This window comes from Pseudopodoces humilis, chromosome 3, assembly GCF_049639895.1.
Source record: "Pseudopodoces humilis isolate 2021_Gansu_Grassland_sample_001 chromosome 3, ASM4963989v1, whole genome shotgun sequence".
In the NCBI taxonomy this organism is placed as follows: Eukaryota; Metazoa; Chordata; class Aves; order Passeriformes; family Paridae; genus Pseudopodoces; species Pseudopodoces humilis.
In genome coordinates, this window is record NC_142202.1 from 5,516,945 (window position 1) to 5,529,710 (window position 12,766).

Below are 12,766 nucleotides of genomic sequence, written 5' to 3' on the forward strand. Positions count from 1 at the left end.
CCATGAAAATTCAAAGAGGGGGGGGAAAAGGCAAGAAAAACCTGACTCCAGTTGTTACAAACGGTACAGGATGAAAGCTGGACAAGCCATCCACCTGCGAACCAACCGCTAAACCTTAGGAAACTGGGAAAGAAGAGCTGAAGAAGTGTTGGAGTACCTGGACATCTTTGACTTTGATTGATGTGGGAGGGAAAAAAAGTAAAAAATGCACTTTCTCTGGGCAGGAAAGACCATGTAATTACAGAATAATGTCATGCTGCACTGAACAGAAAAGCTCAGTAAGACAACTGCTATCAAATATTCCAGCTCTCACTTTGTGAACCTCTGAGATTGGAGAGGTGAGACAGATGTTTCACACCCCACCCTGTACTGCAGTTCAGGCCTTTCCACAGCACTGGGATCTGCTGTGGGATCAGATGGATCAGGAAATCACTCCTTCTGATGCAAAGATCTCTTCAGAACCCTCATTTGCTTCATTAGTGAAAAGACTTTGATAATAATCAACCTCATTTAAACATTCTGAATGCTGTCGTTAAACATACTGTGTAAGAAAAATGTAAAGTAATAAGGTAGGGAATAAAAACAATTCTTGCATTCTTAATGTGATTGAAATTATAGTCTTTCCTTACACATTTAATTCTTCCTATGAATGTCCACACTGGATTTGCAATATTTAAAAAAAAAAACTGGATAGAATCACACTGGAGTGAGTGTTTTTGAAGTTAATAGAAAATTCTGGGCCTTCTACTCTGATAAATGTAACTCTAGAGTCCTATGAAAAATTTCATTTTCAAGGAAGCCTTGCCTTTTTATGGGAACTTAGTCCAGCTGAAAAATTTTACTGGCTCTACTCCTTATTCCCAGTTATGGACCAGATTTGGAAATACCTGTGAAAAACAATATATTGGTTTCAAGGAAATGCATGGATGAAAGCATTGTAATTGAGGACATCTAGATCTATTCTTACAGAAATGCTTTGTATTTACATGGTCCATTACTTACATGTTCTGAAGAGCATTACAAGCATAGAAAACTCCAAAAGGGTGAAAGTTAGCCAAGAAAACCAGCTGTGCAGGACTTTGAGTCCTATCCCAAACACTTGGAATACATCTGCATGGCTCATCAATGCATCTGTATTGCTCTACTTGCAATGTGACTGGTTTGCTCCTAGAACTACTGAGACAGAGCAGTGGAGGTACATAAAACCAGGGCAGTCACGGAAAAAGGAAATTTCAGTGTCTTTGTGCACAAAATTGTTTGTGTTCAGAATCAGCAAGATGGGTTACAGATGTATGTTAGAGAAACAGGGCAATTCACTTGGACTTTTACAGAGCATTCTCTTAAAAATTCTTTGCAAGGCTTTAAAAAGATGGGGAGGGGGCAAGAAGGAAATATATTTTATATATGTATATATATAATCCTGAGAGTGACTGCAATCCTCAAGGCCCTGCAAGTGGTTTGTACCTTTAATCATTAAGCTATCCTAGAGCTGATGAGAAGTTAGGCTGGGTAGGAAAAACACAGGGCAGGAAGCTGAGAGATTTGTCTTCAATTCCAACTTCAGGACAGAATTCCCATGTGATCATGGGCCTCTCATTTGGACCCATGTTCACCTACACGATGGAAACACAGAATGTTTCACCCAAACTGTTGCTGAAACATTGTTCTGAAATAAAAATAGTGCTGAGCCACTCTGGAGTGCAGACCTACCTCTTCTGGCTGGAAAAGCTGTGAGCATTTTGCTTTTTCCTACAGAAGGAGTAACATAGGACTTGCTCTAAATTAGAAATAACACCTCCTCCCTCTTCCTGCAGTTCTTTTGCTAGGTGGATTGCAATCCCAGCTTCTGAGTCTGGTCTAGAATAGTAAGTATTAGATTTTAACTTTACATTAAGTTACACTGAGTACATTACTTTTGCATTAAATCCCTGTGAGTGTTGTGTAAAGAGACTGTAGGTTCTGCATAATTATAGTGCCATTTCTGGGTATTCTAGGTCTGGGTCCTTCCCATCCACCTTCAGGGACCATGTTGTTGTGCCAAATTTAGGAACCTCATTACAAGGCTAGGCTGGTGAAGTGACCACTTGTGAGTATCCCTTGTTCTCTGCACCATGGACACAACCAGCTTTCTAATTGAAAGGCACTAGTTAGTAACTGATCCAGGAGTACTCTTCCAGAATATCATTGGCTTAGTTTAAATTATTTCCCCAATGACAACAATAATCTGAAAAAGAGAGGTAGAATAAATGTTTACATATGTGCAGCTATAGAATGTGCAGAGTAACTAATTTCACATCCTACCTTCACATAAATTTTTTTTTGTACACGAGTCTGTTGTAATTGATTCAGTCTTTAACAGAGTTTGTTGGATTAAATCTAACATGAAGGTTGCCAATTCTGAGTTTGCTAAATCTTGAAATATGGATCCATTTGGGGCCTCCTCTTCAAACAGCAGTTGTTCAGCTTTACTGGACTTGCTGGTTGAAGTCACCATCAGATTTCCGTTCTGTGGAAAAAGCACTTGTTATAAATCTCAAATAGTCAGTAATTGATCACAGCCTGGAATTGTAAAACGCCATCTCAGTGCCTGAAATAGCACATGTTTGTGGTGTGGTATGTGGTTTCAGTCCCTGTTGAGATAAAGGGAGACCTTGGAAAATATGAAAGTCTTAAGGAGCTTTCCACTAATAGAAGGGTCAAGGGACAGCACAGTCAAAGCATCCCCTCGTTAAAGCTGTGTGGGGAAACAAACTGCTTTCGACCTCCAGTGTCTCAGCTGTCAGTCACAGGAGATGAACACTCCTTTTGTTCAGATCCCTGAGAAAATCCCTTGATTCTCCTCCCTTTTATGCCCCCCACACTGGGTCCCATGCCAGTGTACTTTCTGGCAGGAGTGATCAGCCATGATCCAGCCATGCCAGCTTGACTGAATGTCCCCAAAGCATCATGCTGAAGTGATGAAAATTAACACAACTTCCCCTGAAATGGAACTGCAGACTTCTCATGGGTGCCTGAAGTATGGCAGCTGTAGTATGAGTTGTGGTAAAAACTGAGATTATTTGGACATTTGAGAAACTAAATATTGCCATGAGAACTTAAATTTAGTTTTGTGGCTTTAAAAAAACCCAACCAAACAATCAAGCAAAAAACAACAGTTTGATCTCTGTTTTTGTTTTTAACAAATTTTCAATGAGATCACCTTGTGGCTTTTAATTTGTTCTAAATATAATTTAGTTTTGGCATTGAGATCTCCATCAATTTGGTCAATAGGACAGTTTGGGATCACTGATACTTGAAGCTTTCACAATTTTATATGGATAAAACCTTTTTGAGTAATTTATCCGTGTTTTTTTTAATAAAGGAGAACTAAGACTTCTCTATCATGTTGAACCAACAAGAAATCTTTAGATGTTGCCTGATAGAGGAACTTTACAATCTTCCATGTGCTGAGAGTGAGTGCAAAGGGATCCTCTGCTCTTGAGCCACCACAGATTCATTAACATTTTGCTTTCTATAGGTTTCTTATCAAAAACCTCTTTACTTAGTAAATATTTTTTAATAACAATTTGAAAGGATTAATCAATCCTAATATTAAAACTTTACTGCCTTTGTAATGGATTGCCCTTTGCACCCAGCTAGATTCTAAAAGGTGTTACAGAAGTAAAGCAGTAGCAGGATGCCACAGGTCCTTTTAAATCAAATACCCTACTCCTTGCTTGAGGCAAGTCTCTGTTTTTTGGGGAGAGGCCTTCAGATGGAGCATTCCAGATATGCATGGCAGAGTTTATGTAGCTTGTTTAAGGCTTTAAAATAAAAAACTGTGTTTTAAATCCCAATGGTCCTTAATACCTTTGAGACAAAATTAACTGGGGTGGAAAAAAGGGATATTCTGACATATGGATTAGCAATCAGCTATAAAGTGAAGTTTCAGTTAAACAACGCAGTTCCATTTTTTCTTGTACTTTCTTTGCAGTTCTGTGGCATATTTTCAGGGTAACAGGCATTTAAACACTGGCTGGAGTGGGCTACAGTTCAAGTCTGTAGAAAGTTAGAAGGTACATGTTCATCTTCACTGGTAATGCTTAGCACAGCTCAAACAGGGTGCATGATTACAAGAATTATCTCCTAAAAATGTATTTAGGGTGGCTATATTTAGCACTATCCTGTCTTAAAGGGCTTCTAGTAAACTGTCCTCCTCCTCGCTGATGAGGGTGACCCTTTATCAGCACAGCAAATGGTCAGACTTTCAAACCTACCAGCAATCCTGAATCAATTCAAGTTTCAAGAAGTCACAGTCGGTACCTCTGATTTTTGTTATTTTTTTTCCAGCTGCTGAGGAATAAAGAATACACTCAGCTGAAGGGCTGACAAACAAGAAAGGCTTTGCAGCTGGTGGTGGCCCTGGTATCCAGCCTGGTGTAGCAGTCTGCCACACAGATGAAGAGGAGGGTGGTCTAATCCTAAGCGAGTTAAAGGCAAGCAGAGTGACATCTATGACTGCCTTCAGCCCTAAACCTGTTAGGGGGGAGGAGGTACAGTTGTTATTGTTGATGCCAATTAGGACAAACCTCTTTCTTGGCAGTAAGCAATGGAGGGTGCCTACAGAGAAATCCAGCTGCTGGAATGCCACCAAGTGTCTGGTGGAGAGCCTGCATTCCAGATGTGTAACTCCGTGCCCATCCATCTGCTGAGCACTCTGTATGCTGGTACTGGTTTAGGAAAGGCTACAGAAAGTTATGGTTTTCTTACTGATAACTACACATCTCAGTGTTTTAAACCTACAGGCAAAACCTAAAGCAGTTCTGAATTCCTCTGGATTCAGTTCATTAACAAAATTCCTCTCACAAGGAAAGAAGGGTCAGGCTTTCTCTAGGCAGCGGTAAATCAGGAATAAATCAACGGGGTTGCAACATCCAGGAGCAGTGGGGTAAGTTTAGTCAGGCCTTGTTTTGAGGACCAACATGATTCTGATGTCACAATGTTCTGCTTGAAAGATTTGATGTCCTTTAAACAGAAATTTCCCTGTTTTTCTTCTTTAGTTTTCCCTAGTTCAGTTAAAGGGAAGGCAAATAAAAGTAAGAATGAGGGAAAACCCAACATGGCAACTGAGGACAAATAAAGGCAGATTATGGAGACTAAAATCACCGTTTTTTACTCCAGAGGGCCCATGTCTCCTTTGCTGTGTCAGTGTCTCTAAATACAAGAGATGCAGAGAGCAGTCCCTGTGCACAAACAGAACTGGCACAGACTAGTGCACGCTAAGCTCTTGTTAGAGGAGGGTTGTGCTCCTGTTTCATGGCATTTTGGAATGGGATTCATCTGGTCCCTGTGAGTTCCTGGAGGGTCCTACAGAATGAGTATTTGAGTGTTTTTTCCTGGTATCAGGCCCCTGAAGCCCAATGGTGCTGCATTCCAGTTCTCACATACGTTGCTGCTCCAGCATGAAACTGGAGATAGATGCACAGGGCTGTGGCACAGTGGCACGTGGCAGTGCCTGGGGGTGTAAAGCCTGCTGGGGTGGCACTGCAGAGCTGCTGAGGTGGTCAAACCACATCATGAATGTGCTGCTTTGGAGCAGTTCCCAAAGCGTGATATTGCTGGCCTGGGCCTGGGCATGGCACTGGAGTGAGCTACCTGGAGGAGCCTGGATATGATCAGGGAGTAAAATGACAATTACATGTCATGGATGCACATGGTTCCAGTGTTTGAACTCACCTCTAGAATCTCTTTCGTTTATCTGAATAAAGACATACCTAGAGATGGTACAGAAAGGGGCTGCTGCTCTAGAGCTGCCTCCTTGACCTGGAATCTGTGCAGCACAGCAGCATGGTTTTCCCAGGGAGCCCTTTTCCTCACATGTGGACATGGTTCAGATGTGGAATGGTTTCAGATGAGGACCTTTTGCTACCTTCCCAGTGTCTGAATGGAGCCCAGGTATAACAGTGTTTACCATGGTTTTTGCACTTTTTGTTATGAAGCATAGAAACAGGATATAAAACCTTATTCACGAGGGAGCTGGTTTCAGTCTCATCTCTGTGCTGTCTTTTTATCTCTCTTATTTCTCCATGGTTGTTCTGGCTGCGGTGCCACCATTTTTGTGAGGCACTGGGTGATCTCATTAAAGAGAATCCGTACTGGCTGTTATTAATCTTGGATGCCAAACACTGGCTTTGTCCTTTAACTTTTCCTTTGACACACTGAAAGTGGTCACTACATGACTAGCTAGGAAAAGGATGGTGTTTTTCAGGGAATAGGAATTGATTTAGCACAAGCTGCTTAGGAAACTATGGGTGTCATAAGCTTTAGTGAAATCTGAAGGAAAATTGCCATGATTCATCCACAGTTGTTAATATGACAAAGCCCAGATCCATACAAAAGAACACCTGGCCTGCTAGTGAACATATCTCTAGAGAGCAGCATTTGCCCACATGTTTGTTGCTCTAGCAACAAGCCTGAATGTGGATCACTATTTTTTGAAACACCACAAGAAAGAACAGATTCCACTATGGGAAATTTTCTGTCATAAAGAAAATTATATTTGCTCTACAAACACTGAGTTCTCCCACTTTGTAAGGACTGACTGTCACTCTCTGAATCACTGAAAAACACAGAGGCCCATTTCTTGACTCTTGAGAATCTAAAGATGTGCCAAAACATACAGGGATTTCATATTTTCCAGTAGCTACAAATCAGCCCCTTTCTCTCAAGAAGATCCCAGTATAGAACAGTCTCCTAGGTCATTTTGCAAACTCAAAGTGAACTAACTTTAGAAAGTAAAATTATTTCCTTATAGGGTGAATTTTACCCCTCTTGTCAAAGCTTTTTCATCACCTTTCCTTTCCGGGTAGGTTTCAGATGGTGACTTGCACTCTCTCCTCTGCTCTCTTGCAAAATGCCTCTGTAGAGGAGCAAGTGTGAGTGTTAACGTGGTGATGCATCACTAGCTTTGATTTTAGTTGCTCTGGTTCCCACTCCTCCAACTTTAAAAAGCTGGTAGATGCACGTATCTATCTATATATGTATACATATACACAAAAAGCAAGGCTGAGAGGAGCTTTGGTGCCCTGTGAAACACCTGTGTTAAAAGATGTTTCATAATCTATTCTAATGTTCTTCTATTTCTTCTGCCTGGGTTCCTACTCTGTAGACAGACCAGCTTTGTTAATTTTCCCTGTTTCTCTTCTGATTCCTGGTTTTACATTTCTTCCCCTGGTAATACTCTGCCAGTACAATAAGGATTTTTTTTTTTTTTTAAGGCTGGACAACAAGGAGGATAAAAATGGCAAGAGAGAGAGAGATACTTTGAATCCCAGAGGTTACTAATTTCTGTCTGAACTGAATAAATGGCTGCATATAAATGTGTTTCTTCTTCTTTCAAAAAAGGTTTTGCTTTTTTTTCTGCTGACCCTGGGTGAGTCTGGAGTTACCTGAAACTGTTTGTAGCTGTTCAGAAATCACAAGCTTTCCCACCTGAATTCCTCCCCTCTCAGCTGGAGGGGGCTTTCAGGTGGGTGTTTGTTTCATTGTGCCTCAAAGAGATCCGTTCCTGTGCTGAAAGACAAGCCCAGGACAATGTTTTACAGAGCAGAAGATATTGTGAGGGACCAATTATCACATAAGTGGTTCTCACGGCTTGGGCTGGTACTGTGTGCCAGGTTGCACATTAACTTCTTTCACTGCTTTTTACCCAGTTTACTCAACATTCTCAAGTGGTGGCTTTGTCAATTGTTTCTCCTGCTGATATTTTGACAGATGATAGCCCCCTGATGCCAGCTTAGCCCAGCTAGTAAGAAATAGGCCAATGTGAAACTCTAGACCAAGTGACTGCTCTCATGGTATGGAGGAGCTGTAGGTTTGGTTCTGGTTTGGAATTGTTATTAATTTCCATCTGAAAAATAGATCTCTCAACCTTGCTCTTGCAATACATTCTCTATGTACTCTATTAAAAAAAAAACCAAAACAACAACATGGAGACTTTATTATATTTTTTTTTTCTCTGCCACACCATGCTTAAGTATCCTCTAATGAGTGTCAGGGTACACTTGGGGAGTATGTCTGAATCACATGAGCACAAATGTTTTTAAAGATTTATAGTGTTTCATTGATTCCAAAGGAATGTATAATGACCAGGCAATTTTCAGTGCAGTTTTCCTATATAAATCTTACCAAAATTGCTGACACTGTGTTATTAACACTTGGGGCTGGTGTTGCTGCAAAATGAAGAGATTTATGTGGAGGATAAAGCAGAGATCTTTAGAAAGTGGGGTTTGCTAATTCATCTGGCTGTTCATTAGTTTAAGAGCTTTCTGTAGTTTGTGTATTGCACTGACTTCTTGGTTCTTTCTTCTTATGGTTGGAGGTGTTATATAAAAAAAGGATAATTCATTTTTTCCTAGCAGTTCAGGCTGCATTTTGACTATATTCTTTTAAGTCTTTTCCTTAGTTTAATCCTGTTAGGTACTGAATGATTTCAATGGTTTCAAAATAATGTAGGAGCTGAACACAGGCAGGCCTTATTGTTGTCAGACCTGTATTTTCCATCCTTCAGGGGCTTTTTTTTTTTGCAAGGAGCAACACAGAAGAGCCGAGAAAATGATGCTTAGGACTGAAACCATTCTTAATATGTAGAAGTATACATATGTAAATGTGTACCATGTATTTGTGGTAATACTAACCCTAACCTTAACCCTGCAATATTATTAATTTTAATAGTTTTTAGACAGCAAAGACTTTAGAAAAAAAAAAAGTTTATCTATTGTTACTTATACTATTGTGTTAATGTTTTTTCAAACTTAGCGGGGAAGATTAATTTACATGAAACTCATTTTATTTTTTCTTATCTTTGCTTAATTTCTCTTTTGAAGCTGAAGGACCATTTAATGGCATACCAAAAGCTCTGCTTTCAGAAAAATTTAAGGACTACCAATGAGAAGGAGGAACTTTTTCTTTAACTTTCATTTCTTTGATTGCAGAATCCAAATTCTTTCTGAGACAGACCTGAGAATGTCCGGGGAGAAGGAACAGGCTTGTGATGTGGTAGGGGGAGCTTTTGTCATCCTTTTCCTTTGCATGTGTTTTCATGTGTGTGTTTGTGTGTTTTGAGGTCTCCCTTACAAGGAACATTCTGCAAAGTGTTCCTGGTTACTACACGTGGTCTGTTAAATCATTCAAGTCAGCTGAGTGTACTTTTGCCTGAAGTTAAGCTTGAGCTTGGAAACAAGCACATGCTAAAATCAGGGCCTGTATCCAGGAGCATTAAGCTCCATGGACTCTGTGTTTGTCGGGTAAGGAGACTCTCAGAGGTTACAGAAATTTGGGGTCCCTGAGCTCCTCACTGAGTTCAGAGGGAGCTGACACTGCTTTGTGCTGTGCAGGATCAGGCTTCAAATGTCTCGAGAGACATCTGCAGAAGGGCCTACTTAAGGAATTATGATTTAACTTTTATTTCTTATCATGCTGGGGTCTGGAAGAATATTTTTTGCTATCTGGTTGACTGATGGGTCTGAGAGGTCCTACTCTGGGAGGCTCATAATTCCAACCAAAGGGAAAACATACTGGAAAAACCTCCAACAAGGACTTTAAAAAAAATCTCTTTTCTCACATATTTAGCCTGAACTAGCAATAACAACTTCGATGCAGGGCATTTCCTGAGGATTAATGACTGTCTGGGGTCATCATCTCCTCCCAGTTAGTTATTAATCCCCAGGAAATACTCTGTGCCTTGATCATTATTGCTTAATTAGCATTGAGAATGTGGGGGGTTTAGGTTTCTTTTCATGCATCCTGTGAATTGCTGGGGTGGGGGTTTCTTTCATTAACTTGCCCTTTTCAGCCTGGATGGGAGCATGGGCTTTGCTTACAGTGTGCAGGTTTGAGGATTTAGTCACAGGGTTAAACCTTCTCAAGCAATTTGAGTTCCATGTGAAAGCACCACTAACAGCCCACATCTGCAGCGCATCAAGAAGTGTCCCCCCTCCCCTCAGCCCTGCTGGAAAACATCGGGTGCCATGGGGGCAGTAGCCCAAGTCTGGGAGCTGGGGATGCTGAAAAAGGGCAGGGAAAGTTGGGGGGTGGAGGAGGGAGAAGAAAAGGGAAGGAGGGAGAAGAAAAGGGAAGGAGGGAAGCTCGAAGGAGTGGAGAAGTTAGGCACTGCCAATCTCAACAAACAATTTCGTCAGCCACCGAAACAAGTTCTCATGTCATATGGAATTTTGGGAAAATGTTGGAGTCCAAGCAGTCTTCAAGGAAACTCTGCCTGATTCAAATGACCCTGACTGCAGCAAGCCAAATCTATTTAGTTATAAGAGCAGGGAGAATAAATTCAGACTTTATCCTGCCTTTCCCATCCCTGGAGGAGAGGAAGATGATGGACAAAGTCCTTTTTTGAGCATTGTGTGGTGGGACTGAGCTCAGGAGGGCTGTTCCCACCAACCACTCCATTACTCCATCGTTATTCCCTATCAGACTGGCAGCTACAGCACTGGGAGATCCCCACTGCATGGTGTATTTAGGGTTGTTTATGGGATGTGTGACTCCAGCCACACAACTCCAGGAGTGATGGACACAGCTTGACCCCAGTGATGTGGGCACTGCAATTCTGGGTGCCCCCAGGCACGATGTGGTTCCATCTGTTGATCTGTTTGTTATGGATGTAGTCTTAAGTATATTTTGAAAAGAAAATTAATTTTAAAAAGGAAATATCAAGTTTTCTGCTCCAAACAAAGCCATAATAGGATTTTTTCAAGACATTTTTCTAAAAACATTTTTGTAGGACTCCAGTGAGGAGACAGTTGGAGACATGTAGTGACATTTTCCTAGCCAGCTGTTCTTCAGATCTCATTACTCTCCTCTGCTGTGGGAACCTCTCTCCAAGTCTCCTTGAAGGTCTTTTGGGTCCTGTATGTTTAAGTGAATATTTTAGCAATTTGGCCTTTATGTTTGGGACCAGAGGTGCAAATCAGTTTCATGCCTCACAGGAAAAGCCCTTATCCTAAACAAATATCTGGCCTCACAAATATTTCTATGGCTGTGATGAAAATATGCAAACTTTGGTCCCTGAGTGCTACTCTTTTTACTTTCCTACCTAAATATTTGTATTTTGGGGGAAAATACACTTAGTGTTGGAAAAAACATTTTCTTGAGAATAGGGCATATTGTAAAAGAAATGGGTGCTTAGTTGTTGGTTTGAAGAGTTAGTTTGAAGAGATTTGGAAGAAAAATGTATTTTGTTTTTTTTGAAGTCAGCTGAGTATTTGTGGCCTTTAAATTTTTGCCTGGAAAACCCCAGACAGATACATATAATATCATGTAAAATTAATGCAAATAATTATTTCCAGTTATTTTGAAAATAGCTTTAGAAAAACACAGGACCCCCTGGCACTGAAATAACTCCACCTAACCACATAGTGTTTATAATTAATTCAATAGATATAAAAAGATGTGACTGGTTTTGACCTTCACCCTGATCAACATTAAATCTAATCCTCATTTCAGCTCTTTTCTTAAATATGGAAAAAGGCTTTTGACAGAGTCAGTGGCCGCTATATATTTAATTTCTCCATAGTGTGTCCTGCAATGTTCTCATCCAAATCTTGTTCTTGTAACCAACCTCTGACAGTCAATGTATGGTCAATGTCAAACCATAAAAGGCATAAAAAGGGGAGAGGGAATAGAAAAAGACTCATTATGCAGATGATATATAAATGCCCATTAATGAGACATTCTTTTGAACTTTGAAGTTCATAGCAAAGTTAGACATTGAATAGGTCTCAGGGGTTTTAAGGCCTCCTCACACATATTTTTGCATGGCCTTATTCTTACCAAAGAACAAAAAGAAGAGACCTTGGTAAAGTAAGGAGGCTATAGCCTTAGATAAGATCAAAATAAAATGTATGGGAAGAAATTTCTGTGTGCCTGGGAGACAAAACAACATCATAAATATTGGGGGGTAATAATCTGCTGTAATAAGGCCAGTCTGAGTGGAAGTCTGAAACTACAGTCACCAAAACAATTTCTGCAAAAAAGAAAAATTACAACATCAGAGGAAGTACAGCCTAAGGTGAGCAGCCAGGAACCTGTGGTGATATCTGTCAGTGACTGTGTGCACACCTGAGCCCAGGGGTCTCATTGGCATTCCTGGGAAAGCCAAAGCTGTAGGAAGTGTGTGGGCCCATACCCACTGGGAGCCCAGGTCTCACAGGCCCAGAGATTTTCATGGCTCTGGCCTGTGGCCCCTGTACCCTCTGTTTGCCTTCTCTCACCTCTTAGCAGTAAGACTGGGATCCTCAGAAATAATTATGTGCCTCTCACAAAAACTAGTCTACGTCCCCCTGAAGCTCTGAGGACAGAGGATCCCCTCTGTGGTGGGTTAGAAAAGATGCAGTCCAGCAGTGCCCTGGCTTGAGCCCTATGGTATGGGAAGGTGAACAAAAGTCAGTAAAAATAGCTGTAGGGAAAGGCAAATCTTTGAGGATTTAGCATGCAGAGTCATGGGTAGGAGCTGTCCCTCTGCCTCTGACTTCCCCACAGCCTCGAAGTTTCCAGCACACCTGCTGGCAGCTGGGCCTGAATGTGCTCAGATGAATCAGTACAGAATTAGTCAGAGCAGGAAATCTCAGGGTGTGCATCCTGATTAAAGTCTAATGTGAAAACACTCTGGGAACAAATTTCCATACTTTTATCCATATTGGGTAGCTATTCTATCTCCCAGTTGCAGTGAGATGAGATCTGACTGGGGTTTTGCAAGTCTGTAAATCAAATTGTGGAA